Source organism: Triturus cristatus, chromosome 7 (assembly GCF_964204655.1).
Source record: "Triturus cristatus chromosome 7, aTriCri1.1, whole genome shotgun sequence".
Lineage (NCBI taxonomy): Eukaryota > Metazoa > Chordata > Amphibia > Caudata > Salamandridae > Triturus > Triturus cristatus.
The window spans coordinates 1,571,141,905-1,571,167,530 of record NC_140590.1 but is presented as its reverse complement, the minus strand read 5'-3'; positions in this window follow the sequence as shown (position 1 = coordinate 1,571,167,530).

Genomic DNA, 25,626 nt, shown 5'->3' with positions numbered 1-25,626 from the left:
TCTTGTCTCTTTCTGTGCCTCTTTTACTTTTTTCTGCACTTCTCTTGCTTTTTACTGTACTTCTCTTGCTTTTTTCTGCACCAGACTTTCTACTTTCTGCACCTTTCATCCTCTTTCTGTGCCCTTCTTCCTCTTTTGGCACCTTTCTTCTGCTTTCTGCACTACTCCTGCCTCTTTCTGCACTCATCTTGCCTCTTTCTGTGTCTCTCTTGCCTCTACCTGCACCTCTCTTGCTTCTTTCTACATCTCTTTTGTTTCTTTCTGTAATTCTCTTTCTTCTTTCAGTATCTCTCTTGCTTCTTGCTGTACCACTCTTGCCTCTTTCTGCACTTCTCTTGCCTCTTTTTGTACAATTCTCCCTCTTTCAGCACCTCTCTTGCTTCTTACATCACTTCTTTTATCTCTTTTTGCACCTCTCTTGCCTATTTCTGCACTTTTCTTGGTTCTTCCCGCACCTCTCTTGCCTCTTTCTGTGATTCTCTTGCTTCTTTCTGCACTTCTCTTGCCTCTTTTTCCACCTCTCCTGCTTCTTTCTTCGCCCCTATTGCCTCTTTCTGCATATCTCTTGCCTCTTTCTGCATTCCTTTAGCTTCTTTCTGTACCACTCTTGCTTCTTTCTGCACCTCTCTGCCTCTTTCTGCATTTCTTTTTCTTCTTTCTCCACCCCCTTGCTTCATTCTGCACATCTCTTGCTGCTTTTTGCACTTCTCTTTCCTCTTTTTCTACCTCTCTTTGCATTTTCTGCACTTTTCTTGCCTCTTTCTGCACCTCTCTTGTGCCTTTCTGCACCCCTTTTGCCTCTTTCTGCACCTCTCTTTCTTCTTTATGCACCTTTCTTGCTTCTTTCTGCACCTCTCTTGCCTCTTTCGGGACCTCTCTTGTCTTTTTCTATACCACACTTGCTTTTTTCTACACCTCTCTTGGTTCACTCTGCACCCCTCTTGCCTCTTTCTGCACTTCTTTTGCTCCTTTCTGTACTTCTCATAGCTCTTTCTACACTTCACTTGCCACTTTCTGCACTTTCTCCTGCCTATTTATGCACCTCTCTTGCCTCTTTCTGCATTTCTTTTTCTTTTTCGGTACCTTTCTTGCTTCTTTATGCACCTCTCTTGGTTCTTTCTCCACCCCTCTTGCTTCAGTCTGAACATCTCTTGCTTCTTTTTGCACATCTCTTGCCTCTTTTTGTACCTCTCTTGCCTCTTTCTGTACCTCCCTTGCCTCTTTCTGCACCCCTCTTGACTCTTCCTGCACTTCTCCTGCCTCTTTATGCACATTTTGTCCTCTTTTTGCACATCTCTTGCTTCTTTCTGCACTTCTCACGCTTCTTTTGGTACCTCTCTTACTCTTACTCTTCTTAATCCTTCTGGCGTCTTTCTGTAACTCTCTTGCCTTTTTCGGCAATTTTCTTGTCTCTTTCTGCAACTCTCTAGCCTTTTCTGCACGTTTCTTTATCTTTCTGCAATTTTCTTGCATCTTTCAGTACCTCTTTTACTTTTTTCTGCTCTTCTCCTGCTTCTTTCTGTACTTCTCTTGCTTCTTTCTGCACCATACTTGCTTCTTTCTGTACATCTATTGCTACTTTCTGCACCTTTCATCCTCTTTCTGTGCCTTTTTTCCTCTTTCTGTGCCCTTCTTCCTCTTTTGGCACATTTCTTCTGCTTTCTGCACTTCTCTTGCCTCTTTCTGCACTCATCTTGCCTCTTTCTGTGTCTTTCTTGCCTCTTTCTGTACCCCTCTTTTCTTTTTATGCACCCCTCTTGCCTCTTTCTGCACCTCTCTTAGCTCTTTCTGCACTTCTTTTGCCTCTTTCTGCACCTCTCTTGCTTCTTTCTACATCTCTCTTGTTTCTTTCTGCAATTCTCTTTCTTCTTTCAGTACCTCTCTTGCTTCTTACTGTACTGCTCTTGCCTCTTTCAGTACTTCTCTGTCCTCTTTTTTCACAATTATTCCTCTTTCAGCATCTCTCGTGCTTCTTACATCACTTCTTTTACCTCTTTTTGCACCTCTCTTGCCTATTTCTGCACTTCTCTTGGTTCATTCTGCACCTCTATTTCTTCTTTCTTCAGTTCACTTGCCTCTTTTTCCACCTCTCTTGCTTCTTTCTGCACCCCTATTGCCTCTTTCTGCACATCTCTTGCCTCTTTCTGCATTTCATTAGCTTTGTTTTGTACTACTCTTGCTTCTTTCTGCACCTCTCTTGCCTCTTTCTGCACTTTTCTTGCTTCTTTCTGCACCTCTCTTGTGCCTCTTTCTGCACCTCTTTTGCATCTTGCTGCACCCCTCTTTCTTCTTTCTGCACCTTTCTTGTTTCTTTCTGCACCTCTCTTGCCTCATTCGGCACCTCTCATGTCTCTTTCTATACCACTCTTGCTTGTATCTGCACCTCTCTTGGTTGATTCTGCACCCCTCTTGCCTCTTTCTACACTTCTCTTGCCTCTTTCTGCACTTCTCCTGCCTCTTTAAGCACCTCTGTTGCCTCTTTCTGCATATATTTTTCTTTTTTCTGTACCTTTCTTGCTTCTTTCTGCACCTCTTTATGTTTTTTCCCACCCCTCTTGCTTCATTCTGCACATCTCTTGCTTCTTTTTGCACATCTCGTGCCTCTTTTTGTACCTCTCTTGCCTCTTTCTCTACCTCTCTTGCCTCTTTCTGCACCCCTCTTGACTCTGGTTGTACATTTTGTCCTCTTTCTGCACATCTCTTGCTTCTTTCTGCACATCTCTTGCTTCTTTCTGCACTTCTTTTGCTTCTTTTGGTACCTCTCTTACTCTTCTTAATCCTTCTGGCCTCTTTCTGTACCTCTCTTGCCTTTTTCGGCAATTTTCTTGTCTCTCTCTGCACCTCTCTTGTCTCTTTCTGCATGTTTCTTTCTCTTGCTGCAATTTTCTTGCATCTTTCTGCACCTCTTTTACTTTTTTCTGCACTTCTCTTGCTTCTTTCTGCACTTCTCTTGCTTTTTTGTGCACCAGACTTGCTTCTTTCTGTACATCTCTTGCTACTTTGAGCACCTTTCATCCTCTTTCTGTACCTTTTTTCCTCTTTCCGTGCCCTTCTTCCTCTTTTGGCACCTTTCTTCTGCTTTCTGCATGTCTCTTGCCTCTTTCTGCACTCATCTTGCCTCTTTCTGTGTCTCTCTTGCCTCTTTCGGCACCTCTCTTGCTTCTTTGTACATCTCTCTTGTTTCTTTATGTAATTCTCTTTCTTCTATCAGTATCTCTCTTGCTTCTTGCTGTACCACTCTTGCCTCTTTCTGCACTTCTCTTGCCTCTTTTTGCACAATTCTCCCTTTTTCAGCACCTCTCTTGCCTCTTTCTGCACTTCTCTTGCTACTTTCTGTACCTCTCTTGCCTCTATCTGCATTTCTTTTTCTTCTTTCTGTATCTTTCTTGCTTCTTTCTCCACCTCTCTTTGTTCTTTCTCTACCCCTCTTGCTTCATTCTGCACATCTCTTGCTTCTTTTTGCACTTCTCTTGCCTCTTTCTGTACCTCTCTTGCCTCTTTCTGCACTTTACTTGCCTCCTTCTGTACTTCTATTGATTCTTTCTGCACTTCTCTTTCTTCTTTTTCTACCTCTCTTTGCATTTTCTGCACTTTTCTTGCCTCTTTCTGCACCTCTCTTGTGTCTCTTTCTGCACCTCTTTTGCCTCTTTTTGCACCTCTCTTTCTTCTTTATGCACCTTTCTTGCTTCTTTCTGCACCTCTCTTGCCTCTTTCGGCACATCTCTTGTCTTTTTCTATACCACACATGGTTTTTTCTGCACCTCTCTTGTTTCATTCTGCACCCCTCTTGCTTCTTTCTGAACTTTTCTTGGTTCTTTCCGCACCTCCATTTCTTCTTTCTTCAGTTCTCTTGCTTCTTTCTGTACTTTTCTTGCCTCTTTTTGTACATCACTTGCCTCTTTCTGTGCTTCTCCTGCTTCTTTCTGCACATCTCTTGCCTCTTTCTGGATTTCTTTAGCTTTGTTCTGTACCACTCTTGCTTCTTTCTGAACCTGTCTTGCCTCTTTCTGTACTTCTCCTGCTACTTTCTGCACCTCTCTTGCCTCTTTCTGCATTTCTTTTTCTTCTTTCTGTACCTTTCTTGCTTCTTTCTGTACCTCACTTTGTTCTTTCTCCACTCCTCTTGCTTCATTCTGCACATCTCTTGCTTCTTTCTGCACTTTTCTTGCCTCTTGCTGCACCTCTCTGATGTCTCTTTCTGCTCCTATTTTGCCTCTTTTTGCACCTCTCTTTCTTCTTCATGCACCTTTCTTTCTTCTTTCTGCACCTCTCTTGCCTCTTTCGGCACATCTCTTGTCTTTTTCTATACCACACTTGCTTTTTTCTGCACCTCTCATGGTTCATTCTGCACCCCTCTTGCCTCTTCCTGCACTTCTCTTGCTACTTTCTGCACTTCTCATAGCTCTTTTTACACTTCACTTGCCTCTTTCTGCACGTCTCCTGGCTCTTTATGCACCTCTCTTGCCTATTTCTGCAGTTTTCTTGGTTCTTTCTGCACCTTCAATTCTTCTTTCTTCAGTTCTCTTGCTTCTTTCTGTACTTTTCTTGCCTCTTTCTGCACATCTCTTGCCTCTTTCTGTGCTTCTCTTGCTTCTTTCTGCACTTCTCTTGCCTCTTTTTCCACCTCTCTTGCTTCTTTCTGCGCCCCTATTGCCTCTTTCTGCACATCTCTTGCCTCTTCCTGCATATCTTTAGCTTTGTTCTGTACCACTCTTGCTTCTTTCTGCACCTCTCTTGCCTCTTTCTGCACTTCTCTTGCTACTTTCTGCACCTCTCTTGCCTCTTTCTGCATTTCTTTTTCTTCTTTCTGTACCTTTCTTGCTTCTTACTGTACCGCTCTTGCCTCTTTCAGTACTTCTCCTGCCTCTTTTTTCACAATTCTCCCTCTTTCAGCACCTCTCTTGCTTCTTACATAACTTCTTTGACCTGTTTTTGCACCTCTCTTGCCTATTTCTGCACTTCTCTTGGTTCATTCTGCACCTCTATTTCTTCTTTCTTCAGTTCTCTTGCCTCTTTTTCCACCTCTCTTGCTTCTTTCCGCACCCCTATTGCCTCTTTATGCACATCTCTTGCCTCTTTCTCCATTTCATTAGCTTCGTTCTGTACCCCTCTTGCTTTTTACTGTACCTCTCTTGCCTCTTTCTACACTTCTCTTGCTACTTTCTGCACCTCGCTTGCCTTTTTTGCACTTCTCTTGTCTCTTTTTGCACAATTCTCCCTCTTTCAGCACCTCTCTTGCCTCTTTCTGCACTTCTCTTGCTACATTCTGTACCTCTCTTGCCTCTTTCAGCATTTCTTTTTCTTCTTTCTGTACCTTTCTTGCTTCTTTATGCACCTCTCTTTGTTCTTTCTCCACCCCTCTCGCTTCATTCTGCACTTCTCTTGCTTCTTTTTGCACTTCTCTTGCCTCTTTCTGTACCTCTATTGCCTCTTTCTGCACTTCACTTGCCTCCTTCTGTACTTCTCTTGATTCTTTTTGCACTTCTCTTTCCTCTTTTTCTACCGCTCTTTGCATTTTCTGCACTTTTCTTGCCTCTTTCTGCACCTCTCTTGTGCCTCTTTCTGCACCTCTTGTGCCTCTTTTTGCACCTCTCTTTCTTCTTTATGCACCTTTCTTGCTTCTTTCTGCACCTCTCTTGCCTCTTTCGGCACATCTCTTGTCTTTTTCTATACCACACTTGCTTTTTTCTGCACCTCTCTTAGTTCATTCTGCACCTCTCTTTTCTCTTTCTGCACTTCTCTTGCTACTTTCTGCACTTCTAATAACTCTTTTTACACTTCCCTTGCCTCTTTCTGCACGTCTCCTGGCTCTTTATGCACCTCTCTTGCCTCATTCTGCATTTTTTCTTCTTTTTTCTGTACCTTTCTTGCTTCTTTCTGCACCTCTCTTGGTTCTTTCTCCACCCGTCTTGCTTCATTCTGCACACCCCTTGCTTCTTTTTGCACATCTCTTGCCTCTTTCTGTACCTCCCTTGCCTCTTTCTGCACCTCTCTTGCCTCTTTCTGCATCCCTCTTGACTCTTTCTGCACTTCTCTTGCCTCTTTCAGCACATTTTGTGCTCTTTCGGCATATATCTTGCTTCTTTCTGCACTTCTCTTCCTTCTTTCGGTACCTCTCTTACTCTTCTTAAGCCTTCTGGCCTCTTTCTGTACCTCTCTTGCCTTTTTCGGCAATTTCTTGTCTCTTTCTGCACCTCTCTTGCCTCTTTCTGCATGTTTGTTTCTCTTTCTGCAATTATTTTGCATCTTTCTGTACCGCTTTTACTTTTTTCTGCACTTCTCTTGCTTCTTTCTGTACTTCTCTTGCTACTTTCTGCACCTTTTGTCCTCTTTCTGTGCCTTTTTTCCTCTTTCTGTGCCCTTCTTCGTCCTTTGGCACCTTTCTTCTGCTTTCTGCAATTCTCTTTTCTCTTTCTGCACTCATCTTGCCTCTTTCTGTGTCTCTCTTGTCTCTTTCTGCACCCCTGTTTTCTTTTTATGCACCCCTCTTGCCTCTTTCTGCACCTCTCTTGGCTCTTTCTGCACTTCTTTTGCCTCTTTTTGCACCTCTCTTGCTTCTTTCTACATCTCTCTTGTTACTTTCTGTAATTCTCTTTCTTCTTTCAGTATCTCTCTTGCTTCTTGCTGTACCACTCTTGCCTCTTTCTACACTTCTCTTTCCTATTTTTGCACAATTCTCCCTCTTTCAGCACCTCTCTTGCTTTTTACATCACTTCTTTTACCTCTTCTTGCACTTCTCTTGCCTATTTCTGCAGTTTTCTTGGTTCTTTCAGCACCTTCATTTCTTCTTTCTTCAGTTCTCTTGCTTCTTCGTGTACTTTTCTTGCCTCTTTCTGCACATCTCTTGCCTCTTTCTGTGCTTCTCTTGCTTCTTTCTGCACTTCTCTTGCCTCTTTTTCCACCTCTCTTGCTTCTTTCTGCGCCCCTATTGCCTCTTTCTTCACATCTCTTGCCTCTTTCTGCATTTCTTTAGCTTTGTTCTGTACCACTCTTGCTTCTTTCTGCACCTCTCTTGCCTCTTTCTGCACTTCTCTTGCTACTTTCTGTACCTCTCTTGCCTCTTTCTGCATTTCTTTTTCTTCTTTCTGTACCTTTCTTGCTTCTTACTGTACCGCTCTTGCCTCTTTCAGTACTTCTCTTGCCTCTTTTTTCACAATTCTCCCTCTTTCAGCACCTCTCTTGCTTCTTACATAACTTCTTTGATCTCTTTTTGCACCTCTCTTGCCTATTTCTGCACTTCTCTTGGTTCATTCTGCACCTCTATTTCTTCATTCTTCAGTTCTCTTGCCTCTTTTTCCACCTCTCTTGCTTCTTTCTGCACCCCTATTGCCTCTTTCTGCACATCTCTTGCCTCTTTCTCCATTTCATTAGCTTCGTTCTGTACCACTCTTGCTTCTTTCTGTACCTCTCTTGCCTCTTTCTGCACTTCTCTTGCTATTTTCTGTATCTCTCTTCCCTCTTTCTGCATTTCTTTTTCTTCTTTCTGTACCTTTCTTGCTTCTTTATGCACCTCTCTTTGTTCTTTCTCTACCTCTCTTGCTTCATTTTGCACATCTCTTGCTTCTTTTTGCACTTCTCTTGCCTCTTTCTGTACCTCTCCTTCCTCTTTCTGCACTTCACTTGCCTCCTTCTGTACTTCTCTTGATTCTTTCTGCACTTCTCTTTCCTCTTTTTCTACCTCTCTTTGCATTTTCTGCACTTTTCTTGCTTCTTTCTGCACCACTCTTGTGTCTTTTTCTGTACCTCTTCTGCCTCTTTTTGCACCTCTCTTTCTTCTTTATGCACCTTTCTTGCTTCTTTCTGCACCTCTCTTGCCTCTTTCGGCACATCTCTTGTCTTTTTCTATACCACACTTGCTTTTTTCTGCACCTCTCTTGGTTCATTCTGCACCCCTCTTACTTCTTTCTGCACTTTTCTTGGTTCTTTCCGCACCTCCATTTCTTCTTTCTTCAGTTCTCTTGCTTCTTTCTGTACTTTTCTTGCCTCTTTCTGCACATCTCTTGCCTCTTTCTGTGCTTCTCTTGCTTCTTTCTGCACTTCTCTTGCCTCTTTTTCCACCTCTCTTGCTTCTTTTTGCACCCCTATTGCCTCTTTCTGCACATCTCTTGCCTCTTTCTGCATTTCTTTAGCTTTGTTCTGTACCACTCTTGCTTCTTTCTGCACCTCTCTTGCCTCTTTCTGCACTTCTCTTGCTACTTTCTGCACCTCTCTTGCCTCTTTCTTCATTTCTTTTTCTTCTTTCTATTCCTTTCTTGCTTCTTTCTGCACCTCTCTTTGTTCTTTCTCCACCCCTCTTGCTTCATTCTGCACATCTCTTGCTTCTTTCTGTACTTTTCTTGCCTCTTTCTGCACCTCTCTGGTGTCCCTTTCTGCACCTCTTTTGACTCTTTTTGCACCTCTCTTTCTTCTTTATGCACCTTTCTTGCTTCTTTCTGCACCTTTCTTGCCTCTTTCGGCACATCTCTTGTCTTTTTCTATACCACACTTGCTTTTTTCTGCACCTCTCATGGTTCATTCTGCACCCCTCTTGCCTCTTTCTGCACTTTTCTTGCTACTTTCTGCACTTCTCATAGCTCTTTTTACACTTCACTTGCTTCCTTCTGCAAGTCTCCTATTGCTCTTTATGCACCTCTCTTGCCTCATTCTGCATTTTTTCTTCTTTTTTTCTGTACGTTTCTTGCTTCTTTCTGCACCTCTCTTGGTTCTTTCTCCACCCGTCTTGTTTCATTCTGCACATCTCTTGCTTCTTTTTGCACATCTCTTGCCTCTTTATGTTCCTCCCTTGCCTCTTTCTGTGCCTCTCTTGCCTCTTTCTGCACCCCTCTTGACTCTTTCTGCACTCATCTTGCCTCTTTCTGTGTCTCTCTTGCCTCTTTCTGCACCTCTCTTGCTTCTTTCTACATCTCTCTTGTTTCTTTCTGTAATTCTCTTTCTTCTTTCAGTATCTCTCTTGCTTCTTGCTGTACCACTCTTGCCTCTTTCTGCACTTCTCTTGCCTCTTTTTGCACAATTCTCCCTCTTTCATCACCTCTCTTGCTTTTTACATCACTTCTTTTACCTCTTTTTGCACCTCTCTTGCCAATTTCTGCAGTTTTCATGGTTCTTTCCGCACCTTCATTTCTTATTTCTTCAGTTCTCTTGCTTCTTTCTGTACTTTTCTTGCCTCTTTCTGCACATCTCTTGCCTCTTTCTGTGCTTCTCTTGCTTCTTTCTGCACTTCTCTTGCCTCTTTTTCCACCTCTCTTGCGTCTTTCTGCGCCCCTATTGCCTCTTTCTGCAAATCTCTTGCCTCTTTCTGCATTTCTTTAGCTTTGTTCTGTACCACTCTTGCTTCTTTCTGCACCTCTCTTGCCTCTTTCTGCACTTCTCTTGCTACTTTCTGCACCTCTCTTGCCTCGTCTGCATTTCTTTTTCTTCTTTCTGTACCTTTCTTGCTTCTTTCTGTACCGCTCTTGCCTCTTTCAGTACTTCTCTTGCCTCTTTTTTCACAATTCTCCCTCTTTCAGCACCTCTCTTGCTTCTTACATAACTTCTTTGACCTCTTTTTTCACCTCTCTTGCCTATTTCTGCACTTCTCTTGGTTCATTCTGCACCTCTATTTCTTCATTCTTCAGTTCTCTTGCCTCTTTTTCCACCTCTCTTGCTTCTTTCTGCACCCTTCTTGCCTCTTTCTGCACATCTCTTGCCTCTTTCTGTACCCTTCTTCGTCTTTTGGCACCTTTCTTCTGCGTTCTGCACTTCTCTTTTCTCTTTCTGCACTCATCTTGCCTCTTTCTGTGTCTCTCTTGCCTCTTTCTGCACCCCTCTTTTCTTTTTATGCATCCCTCTTGCCTCTTTCTGCACCTTTCTTGGCTCTTTCTGCACTTCTTTTGCCTCTTTCTGCACCTCTCTTGCCTCTTTCTACATCTCTCTTATTTATTTCTGCAATTCTCTTTCTTCTTTCTGTACCTCACTTGCTTCTTACTGTATCGCTCGTGCCTCTTTCTGCACTTCTCTTGCCTCTTTTTGCACAATTATCCCTCTTTCAGCACCTCTCTTCCTTCTTACATCACTTCTTTTACCTCTTTTTGCACCTCTCTTGCCTATCTCTGTACTTCTCTTCGTTCATTCTGCACCTCTATTTCTTCTTTCTTCAGTTCTCTTGCTTCTTTCTGTACCTTTTTTTCCTCTTTCTGCACCTCTCTTCCCTCTTTCGGTGCTTCTCTTGCCTCTTTCTGCACTTCTCCTGCCTCTTTTTCCACCTCTCTTGCTTCTTTCTGCACCGCTATTGCCTCTTTCTGCACATCTCTTGCCTCTTTCTGCATTTCTTTAGCTTCGTTCTTTATCACTCTTGCTTCTTTCTGCACCTCTCTTGCCTCTTTCTGCACTTCTCTTGCTGCTTTCTGCACCTCTCTTTTCTTTTTATGCACCCCTCTTGCCTCTTTCTGCACCCTTCTTGGCTCTTTCTGCACTTCTTTTGCCTCTTTCTGCACCTCTCTTGCTTCTTTCTACATCTATCTTATTTATTTATGCAATTCTCTTTCTTCTTTCTGTACCTCTCTTGCTTCTTACTGTACCGCTCTTGCCTCTTTCTGCACTTCTCTTGCCTCTTTTTGCACAATTCTCCCTCTTTAAGAACCTCTCTTGCTTTTTACATCACTTCTTTTACCTCTTTTTGCACCTCTCTTGCCAATTTCTGCAGTTTTCATGGTTCTTTCGGCACCTTCATTTCTTCTTTCTTCAGTTCTCTTGCTTCTTTCTGTACTTTTCTTGCCTCTTTCTGCACATCTATTGCCTCTTTCTGTGCTTCTCTTGCTTCTTTCTGCACTTCTTTTGCCTTTTTTTCCACCTCTCTTGCTTCTTTCTGCGCCCCTATTGCCTCTTTCTGCAAATCTCTTGCCTCTTTCTGCATTTCTTTAGCTTTGTTCCGGACCACTCTTGCTTCTTTCTGCACCTCTCTTGCCTCTTTCTGCACTTCTCTTGCTACTTTCTGCACCTCTCTTGCCTCTCTCTGCATTTCTTTTTCTTCTTTCTGTACCTTTCTTGCTTCTTTCTGTACCGCTCTTGCCTCTTTCAGTACTTCTCTTGCCTCTTTTTTTCACAATTCTCCCTCTATCAGCACCTCTCTTGCTTCTTACATAACTTCTTTGACCTCTTTTTTCACCTCTCTTGCCTATTTCTGCACTTCTCTTGGTTCATTCTGCACCTCTATTTCTTCATTCTTCAGTTCTCTTGCCTCTTTTTCCACCTCTCTTGCTTCTTTCTGCACCCTTCTTGCCTCTTTCTGCACATCTCTTGCCTCTTTCTGTGCCCTTCTTCGTCTTTTGGCACCTTTCTTCTGCTTTCTGCAGTTCTCTTTTCTCTTTCTGCACTCATCTTGCCTCTTTCTGTGTCTCTCTTGCCTTTTTCTGCACCCCTCTTTTCTTTTTATGCACCCCTCTTGCCTCTTTCTGCACCTCTCTTGGCTCTTTCTGCACTTCTTTTGCCTCTTTCTGCACCTCTCTTGCTTCTTTCTACATCTCTCTTACTTATTTCTGCAATTCTCTTTCTTCTTTCTGTACCTCTCTTGCTTCTTACTGTATCGCTCATGCCTCTTTCTGCACTTCTCTTGCCTCTTTTTGCACAATTATCCCTCTTTCAGCACCTCTCTTCCTTCTTACATCACTTCTTTTACCTCTTTTTGCACCTCTCTTGCCTATCTCTGTACTTCTCTTCGTTCATTCTGCACCTCTATTTCTTCTTTCTTCAGTTCTCTTGCTTCTTTCTGTACCTTTCTTTCCTCTTTCTGCACCTCTCTTGCCTCTTTTGGTGCTTCTCTTGCCTCTTTCTGCACTTCTCCTGCCTCTTTTTCCACCTCTCTTGCTTCTTTCTGCACCGCTATTGCCTCTTTCTGCACATCTCTTGCCTCTTTCTGCATTTCTTTTGCTTCGTTCTTTATCACTCTTGCTTCTTTCTGCACCTCTCTTGCCTCTTTCTGCACTTCTCTTGCTGCTTTCTGCACCTCTCTTTTCTTTTTATGCACCCCTCTTGCCTCTTTCTGCACCCTTCTTGGCTCTTTCTGCACTTCTTTTGCCTCTTTCTGCACCTCTCTTGCTTCTTTCTACATCTATCTTATTTATTTATGCAATTCTCTTTCTTCTTTCTGTACCTCTCTAGCTTCTTACTGTACCGCTCTTGCCTCTTTCTGCACTTCTCTTGCCTTTTTTTGCACAATTCTCCCTCTTTCAGCACCTCTCTTCCTTCTTACATCACTTCTTTTACCTCTTTTTGCACCTCTCTTGCCTATTTCTGTACTTCTCTTGGTTCATTCTGCACCTCTATTTCTTCTTTCTTCAGTTCTATTGCTTCTTTCTGTACCTTTCTTTCTTCTTTCTGCACCTCTCTTGCCTCTTTCGGTGCTTCTCTTGCCTCTTTATGAACTTCTCCTGCCTCTTTTTCTACCTCTCTTGCTTCTTTCTGCACCCTATTGCCTCTTTCTGCACATCTCTTGCCTCTTTCGCATTTCTTTAGCTTCGTTCTTTACCACTCTTGCTTCTTTCTGCACCTCTCTTGCCTCTTTCTGCAATTCTCTTGCTGCTTTCTGCACCTCTCTTGCCTCTTTCTGCATTTCTTTTTCTTCTTTCTGTACCTTTCTTGCCTCTTTCTGTACCTCCCTTGCCTCTTTCTGTGCCTCTCTTGCCTCTTTCTGCATCCTTCTTGACTCTTTCTGCACTCATCTTGCCTCTTTCTGTGTCTCTCTTGCCTCTTTCTGCACCTCTCTTGCTTCTTTCTACATCTCTCTTGTTTCTTTCTGTAATTCTCTTTCTTCTTTCAGTCTCTCTCTTGCTTCTTGCTGTACCACTCTTGCCTCTTTCTGCACTTCTCTTGCCTCTTTTTGCACAATTCTCCTTCTTTCATCACCTCTCTTGCTTTTTACATCACTTCTTTTACCTCTTTTTGCACCTCTCTTGCCTATTTCTGCAGTTTTCTTGGTTCTTTCCGCACCTTCATTTCTTCTTTCTTCAGTTCTCTTGCTTCTTTCTGTACTTTTCTTGCCTCTTTCTGCACATCTCTTGCCTCTTTCTGTGCTACTCTTGCTTCTTTCTGCACTTCTCTTGCCTCTTTCTCCACCTCTCTTGCTTCTTTCTGCACTTCTCTTGCTACTTTCTGCACTTCACTTGCTACTTTCTGTACCTCTCTTGCCTCTTTCTGCATTTCTTTTTCTTCTTTCTGTACCTTTCTTGCTTCTTACTGTACCACTCCTGCCGCTTTCAGTACTTCTCTTGCCTCTTTTTTCACAATTCTCCCTCTTTCAGCACCTCTCTTGCTTCTTACATAACTTATTTGACCTCTTTTTGCACCTCTCTTGCCTATTTCTGCACTTCTCTTGGTACATTCTGCACCTCTATTTCTTCATTCTTCAGTTCTCTTGCCTCTTTTTCCACCTCTCTTGCTTCTTTCTGCACCCCTATTGCCTCTTTCTGCACATCGCTTGCCTCTTTCTGCATTTCTTTTTCTTCTTTCTGTACCTTTCTTGCTTCTTTATGAACCTCTCTTTGTTCTTTCTCTACCCCTCTTGATTCATTGTGCACATCTCTTGCTTCTTTTTGCACTTCTCTTGCCTCTTTCTGTACCTCTCCTTCCTCTTTTTGCACTTCACTTGCCTCCTTCTGTACTTCTCTTGATTCTTTCTGCACTTCTCTTTCCTCTTTTTCTACCTCTCTTTGCATTTTCTGCACTTTTCTTGCCTCTTTCTGCTCCTCTCTTGTGTCTCTTTCTGTACCTCTTTTGCCTCTTTTTGCACCTCTCTTTCTTCTTTATGCACCTTTCTTGCTTCTTTCTGCACCTCTCTTGCCTCTTTCGGCACATCTCTTGTCTTTTTCTATACCACACTTGCTTTTTTCTGCACCTCTCTTCGTTCATTCTGCACCCCTCTTGCTTCTTTCTGCACTTTTCTTGGTTCTTTCCGCACCTCCATTTCTTCTTTCTTCAGTTCTCTTGCTTCTTTCTGTACTTTTCTTGCCTCTTTCTGCACATCTCTTGCCTCTTTCTGTGCTTCTCTTGCTTCTTTCTGCACTTCTCTTGCCTCTTTTTCCACCTCTCTTGCTTCTTTCTGTGCCCCTATTGCCTCTTTCTGCACATCTCTTGCCTCTTTCTGCATTTCTTTAGCTTTGTTCTGTACCACTCTTGCTTCTTTCTGCACCTCTCTTGCCCCTTTTTCCACTTTTCTTGCTACTTTCTGCACCTCTCTTGCCTCTTTCTGCATTTCTTGTTCTTCTTTCTGTACCTTTCTTGCTTCTTTCTGCACCTCTCTTTGTTCTTTCTCCACCGCTTTTGCTTCATTCTGCATATCTCTTGCTTCTTTTTGCACTTTTCTTGCCTCTTTCTGCACCTCTCTGGTGTCCCTTTCTGCACCTCTTTTGCCTCTATTTGCACCTCTCTTTCTTCTTTATGCACCTTTCTTGCTTCTTTCTGCACCTCTCTTGCCTCTTTCGGCACATTTCTTGTCTTTTTCTATACCACACTTGCTTTTTTCTGCACCTCTCATGGTTCATTCTGCACCCCTCTTGCCTCTTTCTGCACTTCTCTTGCTACTTTCTGCACTTCTCATAGCTCTTTTTACACTTCACTTGCTTCTTTCTGCATGTCTCCTATTGCTCTTTATGCACCTCTCTTGCCTCATTCTGCATTTTTTCTTCTTTTTTTCTGTACGTTTCTTGCTTCTTTCTGCACCTCTCTTGGTTCTTTCTCCACCCGTCTTGTTTCATTCTGCACATCTCTTGCTTCTTTTTGCACATCTCTTGCCTCTTTCATGTACTTCCCTTGCCTCTTTCTGCGCCTTTCTTGCCTCTTTCTGCTCCCCTCTTGACTCTTTCTGCACTCATCTTGCCTCTTTCTGTGTCTCTCTTGCCTCTCTCTGCACCTCTCTTGCTTCTTTCTACATCTCTCTTGTTTCTTTCTGTAATTCTCTTTCTTCTTTCAGTATCTCTCTTGCTTCTTGCTGTACCACTCTTGCCTCTTTCTGCACTTCTCTTGCCTCTTTTTGCACAATTCTCCCTCTTTCAGCACCTCTCTTGCTTTTTACATCACTTCTTTTACCTCTTTTTGCACCTCTCTTGCCTATTTCTGCAGTTTTCTTGGTTCTTTCCGCACCTTCATTTCTTCTTTCTTCAGTTCTCTTGCTTCTTTCTGTACTTTTCTTGCCTCTTTCTGCACATCTCTTGCCTCTTTCTGTGCTTCTCTTGCTTCTTTCTGCACTTCTCTTGCCTCTTTTTCCACCTCTCTTGCTTCTTTCTGCGCCCCTATTGCCTCTTTCTGCACATCTCTTGCCTCTTTCTGCATTTCTTTAGCTTTGTTCTGTACCAAACTTGCTTCGTTTTGCACCTCTCTTGCCACTTTCTGCACTTCTCTTGCTACTTTCTGCACCTCTCTTGCCTCTTTCTGCATTTCTTTTTCTTCTTTCTGTACCGTTCTTGCTTCTTACTGTACCGCTCTTGCCTCTTTCAGTACTTCTCTTGCTTCTTTTGTACAATTCTCCCTCTTTCAGCACCTCTCTTGCCTATTTCTGCACTTCTCTTGGTTCATTCTGCACCTCTATTTCTTCATTCTTCAGTTCTCTTGCCTCTTTTTCCACCTCTCTTGTGTCTTTCTGCACCCCTGTTGCCTCTTTCTGCACATCTCTTGCCTCTTTCTGTGCCCTTCTTCGTCTTTTGGCACCTTTCTTCTGCGTTCTGCGCTTCTCTTTTTTCTTTCTGCACTCATCTTGCCTCTTTCTGTGTCTCTCTTGCCTCTTTCTGCACCCCTCTTTTCTTTTTATGCACCCCTCTTGCCTCTTTCTGCACCTCTCTTGGCTCTTTCTGTACTTCTTTTGCCTCTTTCTGTACCTCTCTTGCTTCTTACTTTATCGCTCTTGCCTCTTTCTGCACTTCTCTTGCATCTTTTTGCACAATTATCCCTCTTTCAGCACCTCTCTTCCTTCTTACATCACTTCTTTTACCTCTTTTTGTACCTCTCTTGCCTATTTCTGTACTTCTCTTCGTTCATTCTGCACCTCTATTTCTTCTTTCTTCAGTTCTCCTTCTTTCTGTACCTTTCTTTCCTCTTTCTGCACCTCTCTTGCCTCTTTCGGTGCTTCTCTTGCCTCTTTCTGCACTTCTCCTGCCTCTTTTTCCACCTCTCTTGCTTCTTTCTGCACCGCTATTGCCTCTTTCTGCACATATCTCGCCTCTTTCTGCATTTCTTTAGCTTCGTTCTTTACAACTCTTGCTTCTTTCTGCACCTCTCTTGCCTCTTTCTGCACTTCTCCTGCTGCTTTCTGCACCTCTCTTGCCTCTTTCTGCATTTCTTTTTCTTCTTTCTTTACCTTTCTTACTTATTTCTGCACCTCTCTTTGTCCTTTCTCCACCCCTCTTGCTTCATTCTGCACATCTCTTGCTTCTTTTTGCACTTCTCTTACCTCTTTCTGTAGCTCTCTTGCCTCTTTCTGCACTTCACTTGCTGCCTTCTGTACTTCTCTTTCCATTTTCTGCACTTTTCTTGCCTCTTTCTGCACCTCTCTTGTGCCTCTTTCTGCACCTCTCTTGCCTCTTTCTGCACCTCTCTTTCTTCTTTATGTACCTTTCTTGCTTCTTTCTGCACCTCTCTTCCCTCTTTCGGCACCTCTCTTGTCTCTTTCTATACCACTCTTGCTTTTATCTGCACCTCTCTTGGTTCATTCTGCACCCCTCTTGCCTCTTCCTGCACATCTCTTGTCACTTTCTGCACTTCTCATAGCTCTTTCTACACTTCACTTGCCTCTTTCTGCACTTCTCCTTCCTCTTTATGCACCTCTCTTGCCAATTTCTGCATTTCTTTTTCTTTTTTCTGTACCTTTCTTACTTCTTTCTGCACCTTGCTTGGTTCTTTCTCCACCCCTCTTGCTTCATTCTGCACATCTTTTGCTTCTTTTGCACATCTCTTGCCTCTTTCTGTACCGCTCTTGCCTCTTTCTGCACCCCTCTTGACTCTTTCTGCACTTCTCTTGCCTCTTTCCGCACATTTTGTCTTCTTTCTGCATATCTCTTGCTTCTTTCTGCACTTCTCTTGCTTCTTTTGGTACCTCTCTTACTCTTCTTAATCCTTCTGGTGTCTTTCTGTACCTCTCATGCCTTTTTTGGAAATTTTCTTGTCTCTTTCTGCACCCCTCTTGCCTCTTTCTGAACATTTCTTTCACTTTCTGCAATTTTCTTGCATCTTTCTGAACCTCTTTTACTTTTTTCTGCACTTTTCTTGCTTCTTTCTGTAATTCTCGTGCTTTTTTCTGCACCAGACTTGCTTCTTTCCGTACTTCTCTTTCTACTTTCTGCACCCTTTGTCAACTTTCTGTGCCTTTTTTGCTCTTTCTGTGCCCTTCTTCTTCTTTTGGCATCTTTCTTCTGCTTTCTGCACTTCTCTTGCCTCTTTCTGCACTCATCTTGCTACTTTCTGCACCTCTCTTGCCTCTTTCTGCATTTCTTTTTCTTCTTTCTGTACCTTTCTTGTAACCCCGGGCGTAGCACTACGCTTCGCCCACGTAGTGTACGTAGCGCTGCCTGCTTCGCACTTTCCGAAGTAGGCGAAGCAGGGCAGCGCTACGCACACGCCGAGGGCGAAGCGTAGCTGCTTGCCACCCGCCACCCACCTCCCGCCCGCCCTTCTTTTAAATAACATGAGCAATGAAAATTAAGTAAAGTAAGTCGACTTACCCGTAAGCGCGGCGTCTCCGGGGCTCCCTCTTTCAGTTTCCAATTTCTTCTGGCAAATGCGCATGCGCGGACACCCGCGCATGCGCATTTCTCGCGAGAAATGCGCATGCGCGGGCGTCCGCGCATGCGCATTTGCCAGAAGAAATTAGAAACTGAAAGAGGGAGCCCCGGAGACGCCGCGCTTACGGGTAAGTCGACTTACTTTACTTAATTTTCATTGCTCATATTATTTAAAAGAATGGCGGGTGGGAGGTGGGTGGCACATAGTGGGGCTACGCGAAGCGCGTAGTGTGCGTAGATTTGGGCACACTACGTGCTGCTTCACGTAGCCCCACTACGCCCACTACGCCCACCCTTACTTTCTTGCTTCTTTCTGCACCTCTCTTTGTTCTTTCTCCACCCCTCTTGCTTCATTCCGCACATCTCTTGCTTCTTTCTGCACTTTGCTTGCCTCTTTCTGCACCTCTCTGGTGTCTCTTTCTGCACCTCTTTTCCTCTTTTTGCACCTCTCTTTCTTCTTTATGCACCTTTCTTGCTTCTCTCTACACCTCTCTTGCCTCTTTCGGCACATCTCTTGTCTTTTTCTATACCACACTTGCTTTTTCTGCACCTCTCATGGTTCATTCTGCACCCCTCTTGCCTCTTTCTGCACTTCTCTTGCTACTTTCTGCACTTCTCATAGCTCTTTTTACACTTCACTTGCCTCTTTCTGTACGTCTCCTGGCTCTTTATGCACCTCTCTTGCCTAATTCTGCATTTTTTCTTCTTTTTTTCTGTACCTTTCTTGCTTCTTTCTGCACCTCTCTTTGTTCTTTCTCCACCCGTCTTGTTTCATTCTGCACTTCTCTTACCTCTTTCGGTGCTTCTCTTGCCTCTTTCTGCACTTCTCCCGCCTCTTTTTTCACCTCTCTTGCTTCTTTCTGCACCCCTATTGCCTCTTTCTGCACATCTCTTGCCTCTTTCTGCATTTCTTTAGCTTCGTTCTTTACCACTCTTGCTTCTTTCTGCACCTCTCTTTCCTCTTTCTGTACCTCCCTTGCCTCTTTCTGCACCTCTCTTGCCTCTTTCTGCACCCCTGTTGAATCTTTCTGCACTCATCTTGCCTCTTTCTGTGTCTCTCTTGCCTCTTTCTGCACATCTCTTGCTTCTTTCTACATCTCTCTTGTTTCTTTCTGTAATTCTCTTTCTTCTTTCAGTATCTCTCTTGCTTCTTGCTGTACCACTCTTCGCTCTTTCTGCACTTCTCTTGCCTCTTTTTGCACAATTCTCCCTCTTTCATCACCTCTCTTGCTTCTTACATAACTTATTTGACCTCTTTTTGCACCTCTCTTGCCTATTTCTGCACTTCTCTTGGTACATTCTGCACCTCTATTTCTTCATTCTTCAGTTCTCTTGCCTCTTTTTCCACCTCTCTTGCTTCTTTCTGCACCCCTATTGCCTCTTTCTGCACATCGCTTGCCTCTTTCTGCATTTCTTTTTCTTCTTTCTGTACCTTTCTTGCTTCTTTATGAACCTCTCTTTGTTCTTTCTCTACCCCTCTTGCTTCATTGTGCACATCTCTTGCTTCTTTTTGCACTTCTCTTGCCTCTTTCTGTACCTCTCTTTCCTCTTTCTGCACTTCACTTGCCTCCTTCTGTACTTCTCTTGATTCTTTCTGCACTTCTCTTTCCTCTTTTTCTACCTCTCTTTGCATTTTCTGCACTTTTCTTGCCTCTTTCTGCACCTCTCTTGTGTCTCTTTCTGTACCTGTTAGAAAAGGTAGACGGACCGGGAGGGTCGGCCGGGGTCAGGAGGAGAGGTCTCCGGGGAGAGCCGTCTCCAGCGATCGTACAGACAAGTAACTTCCCCCCCACAGACAGATACCACACACGGATAAGGTTCAGTGTCTTTATAAGCACTTCTTAAGGTACGGTTGAATGGTACAAGGAGGTCTGGACTCAGGGGTCCCCTCGATTCGAGTCTCGCAAGGTAGGAAAGGGGGTAGCGGGACAGTCTGTTTACCAGTCAGGTAGTTCGGATGAGATGATGAGCTCACAATCCTCGAGCTTGGTGGTTAGGTGGTACGGGCCGCGGCAGCGCCAGCAGGTCCCGGTGATGATGGTCGTTACAACGGGCCGCGGCAGCGCCAGCAGGTCCCAGGAAGACGGTCGATGTACGGTCCGCGGCAGCGCCAGCAGGTCCCGGTGAAGATGGTGGTTACAACGGGCCGCGGCAGCGCCAGCAGGTCCCAGGAAGATGGTCGATGTACGGTCCGCGGCAGCGCCAGCAGGTCCCGGTGAAGATGGTTGGTACAACGGGCCGCGGCAGCGCCAGCAGGTCCCAGGAAGATGGTCGATGTACGGTCCGCGGCAGCGCCAGCAGGTCCCGGTGAGGATGGAGATTGCAGAAGGCCGTGGCAGCGCCAGCAGGCAGAACGATGGGTCACAAGAGCGGGCTACGGCAGCGCCAGTAGACCGTCAAGGCTGAGTTCACTCGGTGTCTCTCGACTCCAGGATACAACTGCCTTCCTGCTCCGGAGCTGCCCCAGTTATAGGGCTGGTGCCCTTTGATGTCCGGACCCTCGCACTTGGAGGTCGGAGGGTCCGGGATGAAGGTGTCCAGACACCCAGCAGGGGGTGGAGCCAGTGCCTGGGGGAGCCGGGGGCGATCGGCACCTGGCGGGGGAGAGCCTTTGACACCTCGTTCTCCCATTGACCTGCCAAGTAGTCCGCTCAGCTCCTGGGTGGATGGTGGTGCCGAGATGTCGGGGCCGGCCAGGCCCGGGGTTGGGGTCGGGGTGAGGCCACGCGGCCGCGTGGTGCAGGGCCCAAGATGGAGGCTTGACCCGGCCGGGGAAGCCGGTGGGGCTGGACCCCGTGATGAGTAGTGGTCCGAGGGCAGAAGATCCGTCGGGAGACGGGGTACAGGTGCTTGTCGCGGGGGTATGCCTGGTGGGCCGGAACTCGGGCCCTGTCGTGCGGGGAGGGAGCAAGCCCTCTGTGTGGCCTGTCCAACATGCGTCCCCCCCAGCTGAAGGCGGGGAGAGTCACCCATCTCCTTGGGGACTCTCTTCGTCGAGGCGGAAAAAGCGGGACAGGCCATCCGCGTTGGCGTGGTCTTGGCCTGGTCGGTGCTCCACGGTGAAGTCCATTCCCTGCAGGGAAATGGACCAGCGCAAGAGTTTTGGGTTCTCCCCCCGCATCTGCATCAGCCATTGCAGGGGTCGATGGTCGGTTTGTACCCGGAAGTGGGTACCGAAGAGATAGGGTCGGAGCTTTTTGAGGGCCCACACTACTGCAAATGCCTCCCTCTCGATGGTGCTCCAACGCTGCTCTCGGGCCAGGAGACGTCGACTGATGAAGGCCACCGGCTGGTCATGACCTTCGGGGTTCAACTGAGAGAGGACGGCCCGATGCCGTGGTCGGAGGCGTCGGTCTGCACCACAAATTCCCGACTGTAATCGGGGGCCTGGAGCACAGGGGCGGTGCACAGGGCGGCCTTCAGCTTCTCGAAGGCCGCTTGACAATCAGGAGTCCAGTTAATCCGCTTCGGTTGGTTCTTGGACGTGAGACCCGTGAGGGGCCCCACGATGCTGCCGTAGTCCTTCACGAACCGCCGGTAGTAGCCGGTGAGCCCCAAGAAGGCTCGGACCTCGGTCTGGGTGACGGGGGGCTGCCAGGACTGGATGGCCGCAATCTTAAGTTGTAGGGGGGCCACCAGCCCGCTCCCCACTTGGTGCCCAAGGTAGGTCACAGACCCTTGGCCAATTTGGCACTTGCCGGCCTTAATGGTGAGGCCGGCCCGCTGGAGGGCTTGTAGGACCTCTTGGAGGCGACGGAGGTGGTCGGACCAGTGGTGGCTGTATACAGCGATATCGTCCAGGTAGGCAGCGCTGAACTCTTCGAGCCCCGCCAAGACCTGGTTCACAAGGCGTTGAAACGTGGCGGGGGCATTCTTCATGCCAAAGGGCATGACCTTGAATTGATAGTGGCCATCGGGGGTAGAGAAGGCTGACCGTTCCTGAGCCCTGGGTGTGAGGCCGATCTGCCAGTAGCCCGCTGTTAGGTCGAAGATACTAAGGTAGCGGGCGGCCCCCAGCCGGTCGACCAGCTCGTCGGCTCGGGGGATGGGATGAGCGTCGGTCCGGGTGACAGCGTTCAAGCCCCGGTAGTCGACGCAGAATCTCAGTTCAGGTGCGGTGCCGGGGGCAGCGGCTTTGGGAACCAATACAACCGGACTGGCCCAGGGACTGTCCGAGGGCTCGATGACCCCGATCGTGAGCATCTTGGCCACTTCCTCTTGTATACAGGCCCGTACCCGATCTGGTACGCGGTAGGCCCGGTGTCGGACAGGGGGACTGTCCCCGGTGTCTACGTCGTGCAAACACCAAGGGGTGACCCCGGGGGTGAGGGAGAACAGGGCAGCGAACTGCAGCAGGAGGTTCCGGCAGTCCTGGCGTTGCTCCGAAGTGAGGGCGTCAGAGAGCCGGACCCCGTCCACGGAGCCGTCATTCTCCTGAGCCTTCAGAAGATCCGGGAGGGGTTCGGAGTCTTCCTCGGCCCCACTGTCCGTAGCCATCAGGAGGCTGAGTTCTGAGCGCACAAAGTGTGGTTTGAGTCGGTTGGTGTGGAGGACCCGAAGGGGGTTCTGGGAGGTCCCCATGTCGATGAGGTAAGTGACGGGGCTTTTGCGCTCGACCACTTTGAAGGGCCCCGTCCACTTATCTTGCAAGGCACATGGTTCGGTGGGGGACATCACACACACTTGTTGTCCAGGCTCGAACTCAACGGAGGAGGCATTGTGATCATACCACCTCTTCATGTCCTCCTGGCTGGCCTCGAGGTTCGCCTTGGTCATCTCCCTGAAGCGCCGGGTCTGGTTTCGTAGGGCCAGGATGTATTTGAAGACGTCTGGAGGGGTTGTTAGGGGGGCCATCTCCCAACCTTCCTTGACTAGGCTGAGGGGCCCTCGCACAGGGTGCCCGTACAGGAGTTCGAAAGGGCTAAAACCGAGGGACTTCTGGGGAACTTCCCGGTAGGCGAAGAGGAGGCACGGGAGTAGTACATCCCACTGGCGACGGAGGGGCTCTTCCAATCCCCCAATCATCCCCTTGAGAGTGCGGTTAAAACGCTCCACTAGTCCGTTCCCTTGGGGGTGATAGGGGGTCGTGAATCTGTAGGTGACCCCGCATTGTTGCCAGAGGGACTTCATGTATTTGGATATGAAATTTGTGCCTCGGTCGCTGACGACTTCTCGGGGGAAGCCTACCCGGGAGAAGATCCCCATTAGGGCCCGGCCAACCACCGGAGCTGTCACGGTCCGCAGGGGCACCGCCTCGGGGTAGCGGGTGGCATGGTCCACTAGCAGTAAGATGAACCTGTGTCCTTGTGCCGTGCGGGGGTCCAGAGGCCCCACAATGTCTATCCCCACCCTCTCGAACGGGGTGGTGACCACAGGGAAGGGTTGCAGAGGGGCTTTCAGCTTCCGACCACTCTTCCCGCTGGCTTGGCATGTGGAGCAAGATCGGCAGTGGTTCAGGACGTCATTCCTCATTTTTGGCCAGAAAAAGTGGGTCACTAGGCGACTGTACGTTTTGTCCTGGCCCAGGTGTCCAGCCAGGGGGACATCGTGGGCTAAGTTGAGCAGAAAGTCTCTGAAGCGGAGAGGTACCACCAGAACTCGACCGGCCCCCAGCTCGGCGATTCTTTGCTCGCTGTAGAGCAGGTCGTTATCCCAGTAGACCCAGTGAGTTCCGGTGGCGTCCCCTGCGTTTTGGGCGCTGGCTTGTTGGCGGAGTCCCTCGAGGGAGGGACAGGTCTTTTGTTCCTGGCGGAACTGTTCTTGGGTGGGCCCCCCTTCTTGACGCCACTGAGCCAGATCCGGAAGGTCCTGGGGTTGCGCGTCCTCTTCGGTCGTCGGGTCCGGGAGGCCGGCCTCGCCGTTGTCCTCTACTGGGGCGACCGGGGGCGGAGGTGCTGGCCATTCGGGTTCTTCTGATCGGGGGGTGGCACGGGCGGCCATGGACCGGGTGGTTATGCAGGCCCAGTCCGGGAGGCCCAGCATCCCCAGGTGCTCTCTTCTCTCGACGGTGGCCCACGAGGAACTCTCGAGATCATTCCCCAGGAGGCAGTCCACGGGGGCATCGTCCCGGACCGTCACTTTCAGCAGGCCGGAGACCCCTCCCCATTCGAATGGGACGCAGGCCATTTTACACATACTCTCAGAGTTATCTGCCGAGCGGACGGGGCAGAGAATGTTCGGCAGGATCTGCTCGGGCTTCACCAGGTGACAGCGGACGGCCGTCACACTGGCGCCGGTGTCACGCAGGGCCTCGGCCCTCTGTCCATTAATGGTCACCCACTGACCGTATTTCCTGGTGTTGGCGGGTAGGGGAGCCCGCGGGACCATGTCTCTTCCCCCTAAGCACGCCAGGACCATGGCGGCCGGTCCCCACCCTTGCTGGGCCGGCTCATACTCTTCGGGTTCCTCCGATAATCGCTCTTCCCCCAGGGCGGCGGCCGCTACCTGGCGGGGCTTGGGTGTTTGGTTTAGCGGGCAGCTCGGGTCATTGGCGTAGTGGCCTAGTCGCTGGCACCGGTGGCACGTGACGTTGGCTCGGAACCCGGGCCGCAGCGGGGGGTTGCCCCGGCCGGCCGGAGGTGGGGTGCTGGCCACGGGTGTTGCTGGCAAGGCGTCTCTCGCTCGACCCTGGCCCCCTCCTCCTCCCCGAGGACGGTGCTGGCCTTGGCTGCTTCTGTTCTGGTCGTGTGGCCCTTTCCGGCCCACTCGGGTGCTTTCCCATCGGTCAGCTTCGGCGGCGAGCTGCCGGGGGTCAGTCAGCTTACTGTCGAGGAGGTGCTGCCTGAGCTCGACGAAACAGTTGTTTGACAGGTGCTCCCATACCATAAGGTTGAAGAGTTGTTCGTAGGTGGTGACCTGACTCCCCTTGATCCAACCCTCGAAGGCACGGCTGAAATAGTTCACGTATTCTACCCAAGTTGTACCTGGGATCCGGGTGCAATCTCTGAACCTCTGGCGGTACATCTCGGGTGTGAGGCCGTAGCGGGTGAGGAGGGCAGCCTTCATGTGGTCGTAGGACGACATTTGGTGATCTGGGAGCTGCAGTAGGGCATCGCGACCCTCGTTGATAAACCTCCCCCAAAGTCCGGCTCCCCAATCACTCCGGTCGATCCGGTGGGAGGTCATGGCGATCTCATAGGCTTTAAACCATTGCTGTATGTCGTCTTCTCGAACATACTCGCGGACAACATCCTTGGGGATATGGACTTTTTTCTCAATTGGCCCCGGGGTGTGTGGTCGCTCAGGCACCCCCAGTTCCTTATTCTGTTTTCGCAGTTCTATCTCCGCTAGTCGGCGCTCGTGCTCGAGCGTTATTTTTTTCTCTTCCAGCTCTCTCTGTCTCTGCTTTTCTTCTCGTTCCTCTCGAAGCCGCATATGCTCGAGGTTGAGTTTCTGTTCAGCTAACTTGAGTTCCCCATCCATCTTGAGTCGTGCCATCTCCAACTCGTGTACTCTGATTCTGTCTCTTTCTCGGATCTCCTCCTGTGAGAGGCCCGTTCCCCGCTCCTCGGGAGCCGTGGCGTTCCCCTCTGGTGTGATGCTGTTTTGGTCTGGTGTGACGATGCATTTGGTCGGAGGGTCCTGCGACCCCAGTTTCTGTCCATGACTCAAGGGCGCGCTTTAGATCATCCTTGGTACTTAGGCCGGTGGTAGCAATGCCAAGTTCTATGCAAAATTGTCTCAGTTCGCGGTGGTTGTATTCTTCTAATTTCTCCATTTGGAATTTCTCGGTGGAGCTGCTATCTTTGGCTGACATCGTGTTTTTGTCGTGGGGTGAGCTACTCTCTGTACGATTACGCGTTGATTCGGATCGCGCCGCTGGCCACCAATGTTAGAAAAGGTAGACGGACCGGGAGGGTCGGCCGGGGTCAGGAGGAGAGGTCTC